We start from the raw sequence: 13,790 nt of genomic DNA on the forward strand, positions 1-13,790 counted from the left end.
TGGATTTGGGACACAGTGCAAAAAACTCCCAATAATGATTTATATGAAGGAGGCCGTCTTACCCTGAGGGTTTTCACTGATGTATGCTGATGTTTTGTGGACATATCCGAAATCACCAGCACTACCCTGTAACCTCAGTCTCATACCTTATCAAAACTGTGAAACAGGCCCCTGTCCCAGAGGCGGTACATTAAAGGGGAAAAGAATTGACATGAAAGAAAAAAAAAGATTTTAACAATATTTGATTTAATGATGGCCATTATGTGTAATTTTTAACTTGATAGGCATATTTGATGTAACTCAATTGCAATACCATAACAGCTTATTTGAAATATTGGCTTTACAGACACTTTCATTTCCACTGACAGCCTTCATGAAAAAATTGTGCTCTGTTTTGTCAAGATATCTCCTACATGTTTGGGTCTCAAAAGTCATTCATCATGTTGATGTGGATGTGATGAATGTACCAAACTCAGGTCAAATCTCGAAGATTTAATCTTAGGTGTATGACATACTCACAGCTATTTTTTTTTCCATTTCTGTCTTTGTTGACCTTGTTTTACCTTAGAAATTTCATACTGTTGTTCTATTTGAGTTAACTGCTCTACTTTTCGATTCCCAAGAATATATAATACACATAAAAACAGCAGGGTGAGGTAAAACAAATGTGAAAAAATATATTACATGTCTGTAATCATGGTTTAGTATTACTTGAATGTTTTCATATCGCAAATAAAACCTCTTCATACAGCTCTAACATTAATATTCAGTCAGAAAAACTAAAATCATCAAAACAGATTGGTCGTCTAAACTTTTCTTACTTCAAACTTTAAATTCAGAACGACTGCATGTCAGCAATGTTAATGTTATTTTTTTAATATATACACCTGTCATGGGAACTCATTGCATAACTGTTACACTGCCTGAGGCTGGACAACACTCCTGCTGTCTGATGAAACAGAGCTGAAACTGGACTAATGCTGTTTGCCCGCACCAAGGCCTGCCTCTTGACTGGTTATTGAGCTGAAACCCAAACCTGAGAAATTACAAATACATCCACAGAGGTGAATTCGTGTGTGTACGAGCAGCACACTGGTGACACGCCCAGCACGAGTGTCATAGTGGACTCGGATTATGAGATGAAGTCTGTGCCCCAAACCGAGCACCTTGGATCAGCGGCCAGTGTATACAAAACAGAACTCAGATGATATGAGTGAGAGGGCAAAAGGCGAGTCATTACTCAAAGCTTAAATTAAAGGCTCTGCATAAACCAAATGAAATCTATCATTTTCCCGTCAACACAAAGTGAATATACAGGAGACTGCTCTGTTAACATGCAATCTTCAGTGCCAGCCTGCCTTTTTTCCTTCACTGACTTCATCTCTTACAGGGATGTCAGTGCTGTCATGCTTGTATGATACTGAATATGGTAGCTCTTTTAGTGTCCTTTTATTTATCTAAGTTTTATAAAACGTAGAGTGTCAACCCAGACGATATTCCCATATTTTTGTCTGTTATGATTATTCATGCCAACATTGACCCAACTGTATGTATTTCCCCTGCCTGGGATCAGGCAAGCTTTAGTCAAGTACATAGACAAATTAGCAACATCTGGGATCACTGTCTATTAAAACAGAACAAAAAAACCCCACAAAACACAAAGAAAAACTATGATGACTAACGCATGCCATAATCCTGTTTTCTTTATTTACATTATACTGGGCTTTGGTGCAGCTCCTCAGGTCATCCAGTCTGAAGCAAGTTGTTTTAACTCCTCTCTCCTGAAGAGAACTTTTGTCTGATGGCTACCGCTCACTAACAAAAGGTGGGGTGTCTGTTCACAGCCACATATGCGGAGCTAATACGACTATATCAATGGTATCAGCTCCCTTTTGGGTCATACAGATCCAGGAGTAACAAAAACGTATATGAAATGGTTGAGAGCTCACAGGGACTACTTGGACATACGCTAGCCTCACTGTTTGAAACTTTGGCCATGTTGAGCACCCACGTTTGCAACAGTAGACATGTGATAATCAGGAAATGACAAAAAACATAATAGATCTCCTCAGGTGCATGATAAAGTAAACCACAACCTAATACCAGTGCAAAAACGTACATCTGTCTGCAGGATGACCCGGATGTGCATCTGTTGAGCTCCTGAGAAATATTTGCTGTGTGATACTTGTGATCTGACAATTATTAGTACATTTTTTCAAAAATCTTTTGCCCATTTAACATCATCCTTTCCACTCAAATTTGCCAACTCTGTGCAATGAAGGTTGTTATGACTGATTGTCAACAAGGGACAAAAACATCAGAGTAACAACCAGGTTCACAATTACCATAAATTCTCTCTAAAATCTGATTTATATTTTCCTTCAGTGTTTGCGGTAAGCTGCTTGTGTTCATAATGTCGATGCTCAACAGTGCTTCTTCACAGAGAAAACAGCCAACCTTTGAAAGTTGCTGGAGTGCCAGCGTGTTATTATTCATATTGGTCACTTCTTCACTTTGATCAAAGACCATGCCTAATGACTAATTTCATGCGCTGTGGATTTTTTTCCTTTTGTTACACTGAATAGATAGGATATTTCCTCCTCTTGCAACATAATAAAAGAAGAAAATATTACTGCTTTATTAGAATTGTAATTACAGTTATAAATATGTAAACGATTTTGAGCTTCTTGTTTCAGTTGTACTGTGTAAGTAACACTGTAATAAAACAAAAGCGCACAAGTCGCATATGGACGTGATTATCTTTTCTGATGGTGTCCCATGGGTAAACATCTGATAGTCTCGTTTATTTTTATCTTTCTCATTCAAGTTTCAAAGTCTATGTCTCTGGGAAAAAAAACAGCTTATGCCTGTCTGGAAAGGTTTTTTCTTCTTTTAGATGGAAGAACTTATTGCATACTATTTATTATGTAAAACCTCAGAAAACGTTCAGAATATTTGATTGGCAGTGGCTTTTTAGTTGCAGTTATGTCTACCTCCTCTGGTGTAAATCATCAGCTGGTGCTGGTTACTTTACTGTTAGTAAATACTTAGTACATGAAATGTGACACTATTTGCGTCAATCCTTTTCTACTCAAAGAACCTGAATTTTTCCTGACATCTGTGAGCTCAACATGATTATATTTCATGATTAACTGAAAAGCGTGCCATTTCATTGTCACGCTGGATTTCACTGGGTTTCTTTCCACCACTTTAAAATGGATGATGTGGCTCTAAAGAAATACTGGAAAAAAAACTTTCTTACTTACAAAGACTTATTCACTTTCAGTATGTTTTCTTTCAGAACAGATATTAGCAGGCGAGTAAGACAAATGCAAAATGTCACTTTTTTAAATAATCTAAAAAATACCCACCTGTAATCATTTAGGTCTTGCAAAACAGTTCATTTTGTATCATTGTCCTCTGCAAAGTGGCAAACATCAAGAAATAATTAAAACAATGATGAAATTCTGGAAATTCTGACATTAAAACTCATGTATGTAGATGGGAAAGTTACTTTCTGCTTTGATGTGAAAAAAAAAAAGGATTACACAAAACATTCATATTTTCTTGATACGTTTAAAGTGAGAGCAAAGTAAAAGTGGATCTCAATACAGACTTGACCTTACATAGAGATGGGTATTAAGTGTTGAGGAATGCTAGAAAAAATCCCTCTGTGAAGCTGCTCAATGAAAAAGGCAGTGAAGCACAGAATGGGGACCACAGTATGACAGATTTTGGGGGGACCAGAGCTCTTTTAGCTTGCCTACCTTTTTCTATTGCCAAATTTAACCCTTACTCAGATGTTCCAAAGAACCTCCATGCTCTTTAGCAGCAAAGGGCTAATGTTGCCTTGAAAGCATAATTACTATAACGACTGGAGGACATAATGGTTTTAGCATGGCTCCTGCAGAAGAGCTTTTGCTGTGGGCCCTTCTCGCTGTCTCATGTTCAAAAGCATTTTCTATAATGAAGCTCAAAAAACAGGCAGCCTTTCAAATATAACGCGAACTAGCCAGTGATCTCATCTTGATGACATAGTATATGATGTGGCAGATAAAAAGATGAATACCATCTGCAGAGAACAGGCAGTTGTGAAGTGAATCGCAGTAAAGGATATGGGCTTATAAGGAATGGGGACCTTTGCATTTGAGTGTGAAGTGCTTTGTGTGTAGGCCCTTTGGTAAGGATCAAACTCGTCCATGAAGGAGCCGAGGCTTCCTTCCAGTTAAAATGAGGCCAGAGCAGAGAGACGTCTCTCTGCTCATGCTTGGATTACCCATAAACCCCTCATACCTGGATCTTACACGGAAGTCTCTGCTTCTTGTTCGCTCAGCAAAAGTCCAGGCTCCAGGGATGCTCCATCCTCAGCTTACCATGATCTGTTCTCCAAACACACCAAAAAGACTTTTTTCTCCCCCTCCCATATGATCCTCTTGTCTATTTCAAATTCTGTTTTTCCCCCTGCTCACTCTTCAAGGTCTTGCCAGGCTACTTGCGTGACTAGAGGGAGTGGAAAAAAAGGTTTCAAAACCCATTGGCACGCGAGCCCCAAATCTATTTTTGGAGAGCGTTCTTTTTTTCTTTGAAAACAAAAAAGCCACAGGGAGAAATAGGCAATACTGGGGTGAAAGGGGTCTGTTTCTTATTTGGCCAGGCCTGCCTTCTGTCCTGCCCCGCCAGCGTCATAACCACAGCACTATGGGGAAAGAGGGTGGCTCAGACGAGGGAGGAGAAGTGTTTTTCCTGCAAAACCGCGGCCAAAACTATGGACCCTCTTCTTAGCCCTTGTCACTTAGCAACCAGCCCAACCTGCTTCCCATTACTAGTCCATCTGCTTGTGTTTCAGACTTTACTTTGTTTTGATTTGTTTCAACCCTCTCTAACTTTTGTCTTAAACTCGCCGTGATTAAATTACTCCATTTAAATTCGTCTTTCATTGTTAATTCATTTTCATCAGGCGCTGTTCAGGAGGCCTGCTGCAGAAGCATTTACTCCAATGCATCCCATAGCTTAATTCTATTCTGCCTCTGTGATTTGTTGCACTTATTGCGTACGGTGGTTTGTGGAGGAAGCAGAATAGGAATTGAATAAATTATGCATGAGGCGATTATTGTTTGACAAATGTGCAAATATTCTTCGCTGTTTTTGGCTTGTTTGTAGTGCATTATATGTAAAATACATGGTTACAGCAGCTCTGGCTTTTATGCCTTTAACTGGATTCAGTGCTTTGAAGTAACACTGAAATTTCCCATCTATTCCTTTGAAGCATTTGTTACAACCCCAAAACAATGATGGCACTGGATGACAACAAAATTAAGAGCTTTGCAGAACAAGCCCGGGGAGAAAACAAACAAACAACCCAGTCCCCTAATTTATTTGACAGTGTCACAATTAACGTTATTCTGGCATCAATTTACAGCTGGCGCACATTTCCCGATTATTCATTGAAATCTTGTTTATGTCAATTTAAGATTTCTTTGTTTTGCTAAAAAGAGGCTTGAAAATGACACGGTATCGTGCCTGATTAATGCTGTAATTACTGCTGAAAAAATATGATGACATAACAGTTTTCACGACTTTCATGTAGGGATATCGGGGCTGACAACCAATCTTAGTTTATTATGGCAACAGCTGTAATTATGCCATTTTGAGCAAAGGATGCTGCAGTCTCTCAGGGCGAGGGGCCAAAATATGATGGCACCAATGAAAATAGAGAGTACTGCGGTTGTAGAGTAATGACTCATAGCAGTGTGCTGCCATACTGATGACAAAGTATTTCCAATTACTGATTCTGTAGATGCTGTAATTTCTTAGGATAACAACCTTGAAACGATTCATTCAAACAAATGTATCTTTTTCCGAGTTCTTTGTGTTTTTACATTCTCGACAGTAGCATAGAATTACCTTAGTGTGTAAGAGGTTTACAATGCCTAAGCTCAGTACATGAAGTCCTATATCCCTTAAAAAATCTATCTGAATGTTAATGTCAAAAGTGATAGAGTGAGCGTAATTTCTGCTATTCCACATTAGCTTACATTTAGTCAAAATTTCAAATTTATGTATGTTCCAACAGTTAGAATTTTATTAATGTTTGAATTGATTTAACTGACTCCTGACCTTTGAAGTGCACTTTGTGTTTTCTTGTAAACCGGTAAATGAAATATTCATTTCAGTGTTGGGGTCATTATTCAAAAGAAGCAATGTATTAAGCATAACACTTAACTACTCCCGGGAACGCTACTTAACTACTCCCAGGAAAAAGTAATTTGTTTTACTACTCATTGTATTATTTTCATGTTTCTCCATAAAATTAACGGAAAAGGATTTTCTCATAATTACCAGTTAACTATAGAATCTTGTAGACTACAATCCCACACATCAAGACAAATCCTTATGTAAATACGGACACCCATATGAGTTTTCTCTTAGTATTTAGGAAGGAAAACAAAGCTGACGGCACAGAGCAAAGATGAAAACCAGCACAAAGTGACTTTAAAGCAATCGCCACAGCAATTCTACCTTAGAGACATGAACAGGTAGAAAGTGTTTGCAGTCATGCAAGGCTGCAGCCTGCCTGCTCATCATGCTTTTTTTACCTTTTGAAGATCAGGGTCTGGCTGCTGGGCTGAGGTTGGCATTTACTCACCTTTAACATCACTCTGGGTTCTTGGCTAGCTTAATGTTAACATGTGTTAGGGTGTTTGCAAAGGTCCAAAGATGTGTTACTGTAGCAGCAGTTCTCATCGCTACTAAAGATAGAATTTAAACTTGGTTCTTTGTTAAGCTGTTTGTCATGGGTAGACACAACACTGGTCCATTCCTTTCCAGGTGTATTTTTAATGCTGGAATGATTCATAGGTCAGTGTTAAATGGCTTAAGAAACCAAAAAGCATTCCTCTGAAAATGGCCGAAAATCAATGAAATGTCCATTGAGAAACTTCGAAAGATCTTCAGAAAGCCTGCAGCACTGTTGCTCAAGACCACTTTAAAATGTTCCAATCTGTCTGGCTCCTGAGAAGGGAAATATGAAGACACGAGGGGCAGCTCAAGAGTTTTGCACAGCACTGTGAATCATTTAATGTAGTCTAAAATATTTTATAACAAATTGTTTTGTTGTCCTTGTTTTTGCTTGGGAACTTGGCGCGCAGACCTAAACTTGTCAGTTAGAGTTGGAAATGTTTTCTTTAGTTTCACATCTGTATACGAGTCTGGCTCAGTACTGGACAAACTTTTGGATAGCCAGATTTACTAAATGCAAACAGATCCCAGCTCCATTCTTGTTAGTGAATCAAATACACACTTGTAGTGCTCCTCACTTGCAGGCAGTTTCAGAGAAGAATGTTTAATATGAAGTTTCCCCGTACAATGGTCCGACAATCTGTATCTCCTGCAAAGTATACAGGTGGTCAGGGAGATTATATATATATGCATCCAAGGGGAAAGTAGTTTCGTAGAGGCACATAAACATGTTTTTTAGACAGATTTGGTCAGATAAACCAACACTGACGTCCAACGGTTGTAACTGAAGAACTCAGCACTCAACACCTGTTTTAACAGACATCTTTACCTTCCAACAGATCCATCTTGGGGACATAAATCAGTGACTATGAAAATATGTGCGGACAGGTATAAATAAAAAGACCAGAATAAGGCCGAGTTATTTTCCTCTGTCTTCTTATTAAACCTTAAATTAAACCATATATAAAATAGTGCATGCTTTACTTTGGAAAATATTTGATACATCCAGTTTAACAAAGTTCTGACAACAAAAACATATGTCAGCTGAAAACTTGGTAATCATGCATGAAGCTTACTAATTATAAAGAATATCGGGATCCTGTTATGATCCTGGACATGTAGGATACATGCATATCAGATTACACCAAATATGTACACTATATTAATTTGTGGCTCTAAATCTGAAAACACAAAACTCAAATAGTTTGAGTGGAAATCTGTTTTTAAAATCTGTTCCAAATGTAGCTTTCATCATGCTTTTATCAACAGACTCTCCAGACTTGCTTGGTTTCCAGCTGTAGAGATGTTAAATGTTTGACTCTGCTTTTTCACAGAGCTGTCTGAAAAGAACTTTTTGAAATCTTGAAAACCCCCCAAGATTTTCATCTCTCTTTAAAACTTTTAGTATAGTGTTTTCCCACAAGATTACTCTTTTTTTTAGACTGATTAACCCATTTGTTAGTGATCCCGCTACTGACCTTCCACAGACACAGAAAACAAGAGGACATTTTAACGTAAACTGCCTTTCTGACAATAAGCTTACTAACTTTTTAAAGTTGCAAACACTTTTCCAGTAAAGCACCTGAATAAGAACATGGAGAAATATTTAATCCCTGCTACTAATTAACCTTCTGACATCAAAATGTACGAGGGCCAGGAAGGCCTTCCAGGCAATTTGGATTTAAAAGTAAGTAAGTAGCAGACTGATAAACAGATTTCCGCATCTTTATTAAGACCAACTGCTTTTTGGGTTGGCTTTTGATAACTATGTTTGTCTATGCTGATGGCATGTAACACAATAATATAATGCAATATTTGTGTTTTCTTTAGTCCCACAAAACATGAGCTTAGCCTTCATAGAGATTTGAACAGTGCAGTGACTTAATTAACCTTATCAGACAGTGTACACGTTATCTTCTTTGTATATGACAATTTGCAGTGGCAATAAGGTGGGGAATAATATTGAAGCTGCAGCTGAAGGGGGAATAATGACTTATGATGTATTTATAAATTGCGTTTATATCGAATGCTCATATGTTCTATTGAATGCTTTGAGGATTTATTATGATACACATAATCAGCCAATAACATATGGCAGTGCTTAGCTGGCAAGTGTTTTTTTTCACCCAAGGCTCAGCTCAGCTCAATGAAGAGAAGTAAGATTGCCAAATCTGAATGAATATGTTACCACTAATTTTCTTGTTGCTGTGCACGCTCCCAGGGGAGTTGGTGATTAGAGTGGTTTCCTTAGCTAAAGCACTTAAATTTCCCATTTTGTCATAATCATTTGTATTCAGTGCACACCAACGGACACCACATTTTAACTTTCACATATTGGCATAGTTATTCGAGGTAGTAGTTTGATAGCAGTTTGGCAATGTTTCTTCATTCTCTCGGACCCGGGAACTTTGTTGATTTTTACTCTAATCAAGAACTATTGTCATTATCAACCATTTCCAATTCAATACACGGCTGATAACTGCTGAAGACTACTGTTCTCCCTCAACCAATCTGATTCCATTCAGATTGTTTGTGCGGTTTCTTTACAACACTACAAATAAAGAATGCACAGGGACACCTTGGAATTACTCTCTTAAATCCCCTCTGAGAAAATGTAAAACAACTTGCTTTATTTAGCTATCTAATTATTTGTTTCGAAGGCCACATAGTGCTTGCTAAGACTTACATCTAAGAGCAATGCATTTACTGATGTACCTTTTGACGAATTGGTTCCGACGTGTATGCAATGATTTTTTCACCTTTTGTTTGTGACTAACTGCTTCTAGTTAATTTATTTGCTTCTGTTTTAATTAGCAAACTTTAATGTCATCAGAAGATCAAGAACTTTCCTAGTTTGGAAAAACGAATCCAAAAGATGGTTATGATGACAATTAAAGCCACATAACAACATATTGTGAATAATTTGTTTTAAATTTGCTGCTTGTTTAAATAGAAGCTACCATGGGAAATTTTGCATCATTCTTGATGTTGTGCTTTTTTATAAAAAATTAAAGAGCTGTGTGTTGTCCCAGTGTTTCGCTTGGTATTATTCAGCGATATAACAATCAAGTTTGAACACCACCAATCCTTTTAAAAAAGCTATTGAATTAGTAAATGCTGTGACATATGACACAGTACAACAAAAGGAAAAATAATACTGAATAATAATTAGAATGATTTCGAGTGAAGTCATCTAATTATCAGTGCACTGGCACAATTATCTGGCACAAAATAAAAAACGAGCCTCAGCAAACTCACTTTGAGGTTAGGTCAGGAGCATTGATCTCTTTTTTGCTAGTTGTTTACATGTGGGTGTCTCGCACAGGCGTGAAAGAGCCTTTCCAATTTTCCACTTCCCATTATACAATTATGTACCATGTGCTTTGTGTACTTAATTTACTTGTGAGCAGCTTGGAGATTTAAAGGTATACAGTGTTTAACTGTAGTGCAGTTAATGGGGGAAGATTGAAATATAACCTTGTGCTTTGATGCAAAAAAAGCAGCTGAAAAGAACCAAATTCACATAACTCTCATAAACCTAATTAGACAGAATAAGCAAAAACACCTGTGTTAGTGTGCAGTGTCGTAAATGTAGCTACACAGAACAAATGGTGCACATGTATAACAGCAGAAGTGGGGAAAAAAAGTACAACACACTTATTGGAAGCCTCCCAATAAGTGCATTATTTCTGACTTGACAATCAAGAACAAATATGCTATGAAGACTAAAACAAATACAACCTGAAGAAAACCTGAAAATAAAACATAGCCTATGAGTTTTTAATTATCCTAATTGTGTAAATGTGGTAATAAAATGATGTATGAACACCGGAAGGTTCTCTGTTTTGGACCTGGGATATGTCGAGCTGCATTTTGTACGTCATGTTTTCATAAGGAAAAGAACTACTAAGAAATCTCTTTAAAGATGGAAGAATCAGCTGAAACACAGTGCCAGAATGGTGGTGTATGCTGGGATAATACAGTTTTTAATAACTTCAAATGTAAGTGATGTATTGCATAGCGGTGTACTCACTTTTGATGTATACTGCAATGTGTATGAGATGTTATTTTCACACTGCTTTAGCTCTGGCTGAGGTAATTACTCTTTTATTATGCTAAATGGCCTTCTTGATGAGTGTTCCTCTCTCCTTTTCAGTTGTAGCAGCCATATATGTTTACAATATGGCAATTTTTTTGACTACTCACATAAATACACATTTGTATCTGGATTCTTGGGTTACCATTCTTCATCTCTACCCTGGGAAATGGACTTTTGTTGTAAAGGCTCTACCCAAGACAACGTGGTGAAAGCAGTGGGAGCCTTGTAGTTTGAACTTCACGTCTCCTGCCTGGTTTCTGGAATAAGCCCAGCTACTGAGAGCGCTATGAACAAGAGTGGCCTACTTTAAGTGGAAAGTATTTTACCCTCCAGTAACATCTGCTTTCACTTTGATTCCACATCTAAATAGATACTGTCTGTGTTTGAATGATTATGTATTTTACACTGCAATTCACTTCAAAAATATTGACGTTAAGGAGATTTTCTCTCATCATTATAATTTGTTCACTATACACAGTCTGCTTGGATGTTGGAGTACCACACTCAGCATCTCATAAAAGTTATGGCTCATAATTTCAAAACTTTTTACTACTCATAGGAAACCGAAACTTTAAGTTCAGACAAGAATGTAACTGATATCCTGAGAAATTGACTGCTTGTTCCTTTGAGTCCCCTACATTAAAAAAAAAATCTATTTTAGTGTTACCAAAAGAAAAATAAATAACCCACGCCATAAATACACTTTTATCTCATACAGAATTTATGTGTGTCTATGATGGTGCAGTATGGTTGCTGCATAGTACCACAAAGCTCATGCAGACATTCAAGAGCTAATGCACATTAATAAACAATAATTATTAACCAATAGTTTCAGTGTTAAATTTCTTTCTGTCTCCGTGGTGGGAGGTCATATGTGTTATCAGTTATCAGGTATCACTACCTGGCTTGGTTAACAAGTTGCTAGCCTAAACACACACACCTGCCAATTAGTGCTGAGTAACAGACTTATAAAATCCCAGAATTCCACTCACCGAAACTGAAGCACAAACTTCATTGAACAAGCTGTCAACTCAGCAAGCCATAATATGTACCAGAGAATTCTAATAAAAATCTTTCACAAGTTGCCAGCAACACAAATTCAATGAAGAGTTTTAGATCAATGATACCACTTGGTGCTGGTGAGGCCGAGCACATTGTCGCTCCAGTGGCCAGGCCCCATAACTTTATTATAAAAAAATCATATTAGATAAACCGAGTAAATATGACTTCATTTATTGGGGAACAAAAGCTGTCCAAAGCTACCCGGTCCTGTGTGAAAAAGCAATCCCCCTATTTGCCTGACATTGATGTTGTTACTGTAAACCATAATCTGATTCAGTTAACAGAAAATTATCAATTACCTGGCATAAAGTATTTGATTATCTGAACATTTCTTTTTCTTTTCACACATTCTAATCATTTATACGTTTTTGGGTTTTTTTGTTAATAGCACAAACGTTTAAAGGTCAAAACTCACAGCCATTTAATTGATTTTGAAAGAAGAAGGGGTATCTTTTCTCTCTGTCATGTTAGAAGCAATGTCAGAAAAAATGCTTTTGAAATAATTTTATCCATCCGCTTCGTCTTCTCCTTTTCAGGGTCGCTGGAGCTTATTCCAGCTGTCATACACTGAAAAAAGGACCATGTTGGATTTACTTAATTCAGTAATGGACATTGGTTGCACACAACTGTTTTGCTTTGGCAGAAACTTAAACAACTTAGTTAAATCAACACAACTTATTCATATTCAATAAACCTGTGCATTTTGTGTTGATGAAATGTGACTGAAACATGTTTAGATGAAGTAAGTTGAACTCTTGGATTATTTTAATCGTTCACGATTTTGTCATTTTATTCCAAAACTATTCAATAACTTTTACCCTGATACTACTTGGTCACTTAAATACTACATGTTATCTTCATATTACATACTGTTCAACAAAGTCTAGAGTCTGGTTAACATAAAAAGTAAATGGATTTACAACAACTACTATCCTTCTATCTTTATCCGAGTTGCGGGGGGCATAACCCTGAAGTTATAGATTTAAGAGGCAGGGTACACCCTGGACAGCTCATCACATAGAGACAAACAACCATTTGCATTCACATTCATGGGAATCACCAATTAACCTAACCTAACTAATAACTGCATGATTTTTAACTGTGGGAGGAAACCACAATACCCAGAGAGAACCCAGTGCAAATTAGCCAGGCTGCAGATTCGAACCCAGGACCTTCTCTGGACAGGTCGCCAGTCTGTCGCAGGGCTAACACACAGAGACAGACAACCATTCGTGCTCACATTCACACCTATGGGTAATTTGGATTAACAAACTGCATGTCTTTGGATGGTGGGAGGAAGCCAGAGTGCCCGGAGGGAACCCACGCAAACACAGGTACAACATGCAAACTCCACACAGAAAGACCCCGGCCTGATGGTGGAATTGAACTCAGGACCTTCTTGCTGCTGCCCTGAAATTATTTTATATTTTCCAAAAATCTTTAAGTAGCCCTTTGTCAGTCTGAAAGAAAACCCATGCCAAAATGTGAAACTGTGCAATAACAGAGTCGTATACATACTTTGATCCTGTATTAATTTGCAAAATAAGAGTTGAACTTTCTAAAGTTGCTAAACGCCACAGTTATCCTCTCATGGATTGTGCTGATGAGAAAGTGATGCTCTGCTTTGCAAATTTGTTCTGAAACTTCAAAGAACATTGTTTAGTATTCAGAGAGTAGGTGGTGAGATGTGATTCAGCCCTTATAGCTCAGGAAAGTAAAATAGGATCAGTCTTCTCTTACAAATAATGCGCTTGGTTCCAAAGGTTAGCACCTTATCTTTGTCATCTAATGCATCTTTACAGAGTTTTAAATGCCTGAATAAACAAAGCTCCTCAATGCATCCAATGTGATTCAAAACACATGCTAGAAACACTTTGTTTAAACCACAACT

Source organism: Rhamphochromis sp. 'chilingali' (assembly GCF_963969265.1).
Source record: "Rhamphochromis sp. 'chilingali' genome assembly, chromosome: 8".
Classification (NCBI taxonomy): Eukaryota; Metazoa; Chordata; class Actinopteri; order Cichliformes; family Cichlidae; genus Rhamphochromis; species Rhamphochromis sp. 'chilingali'.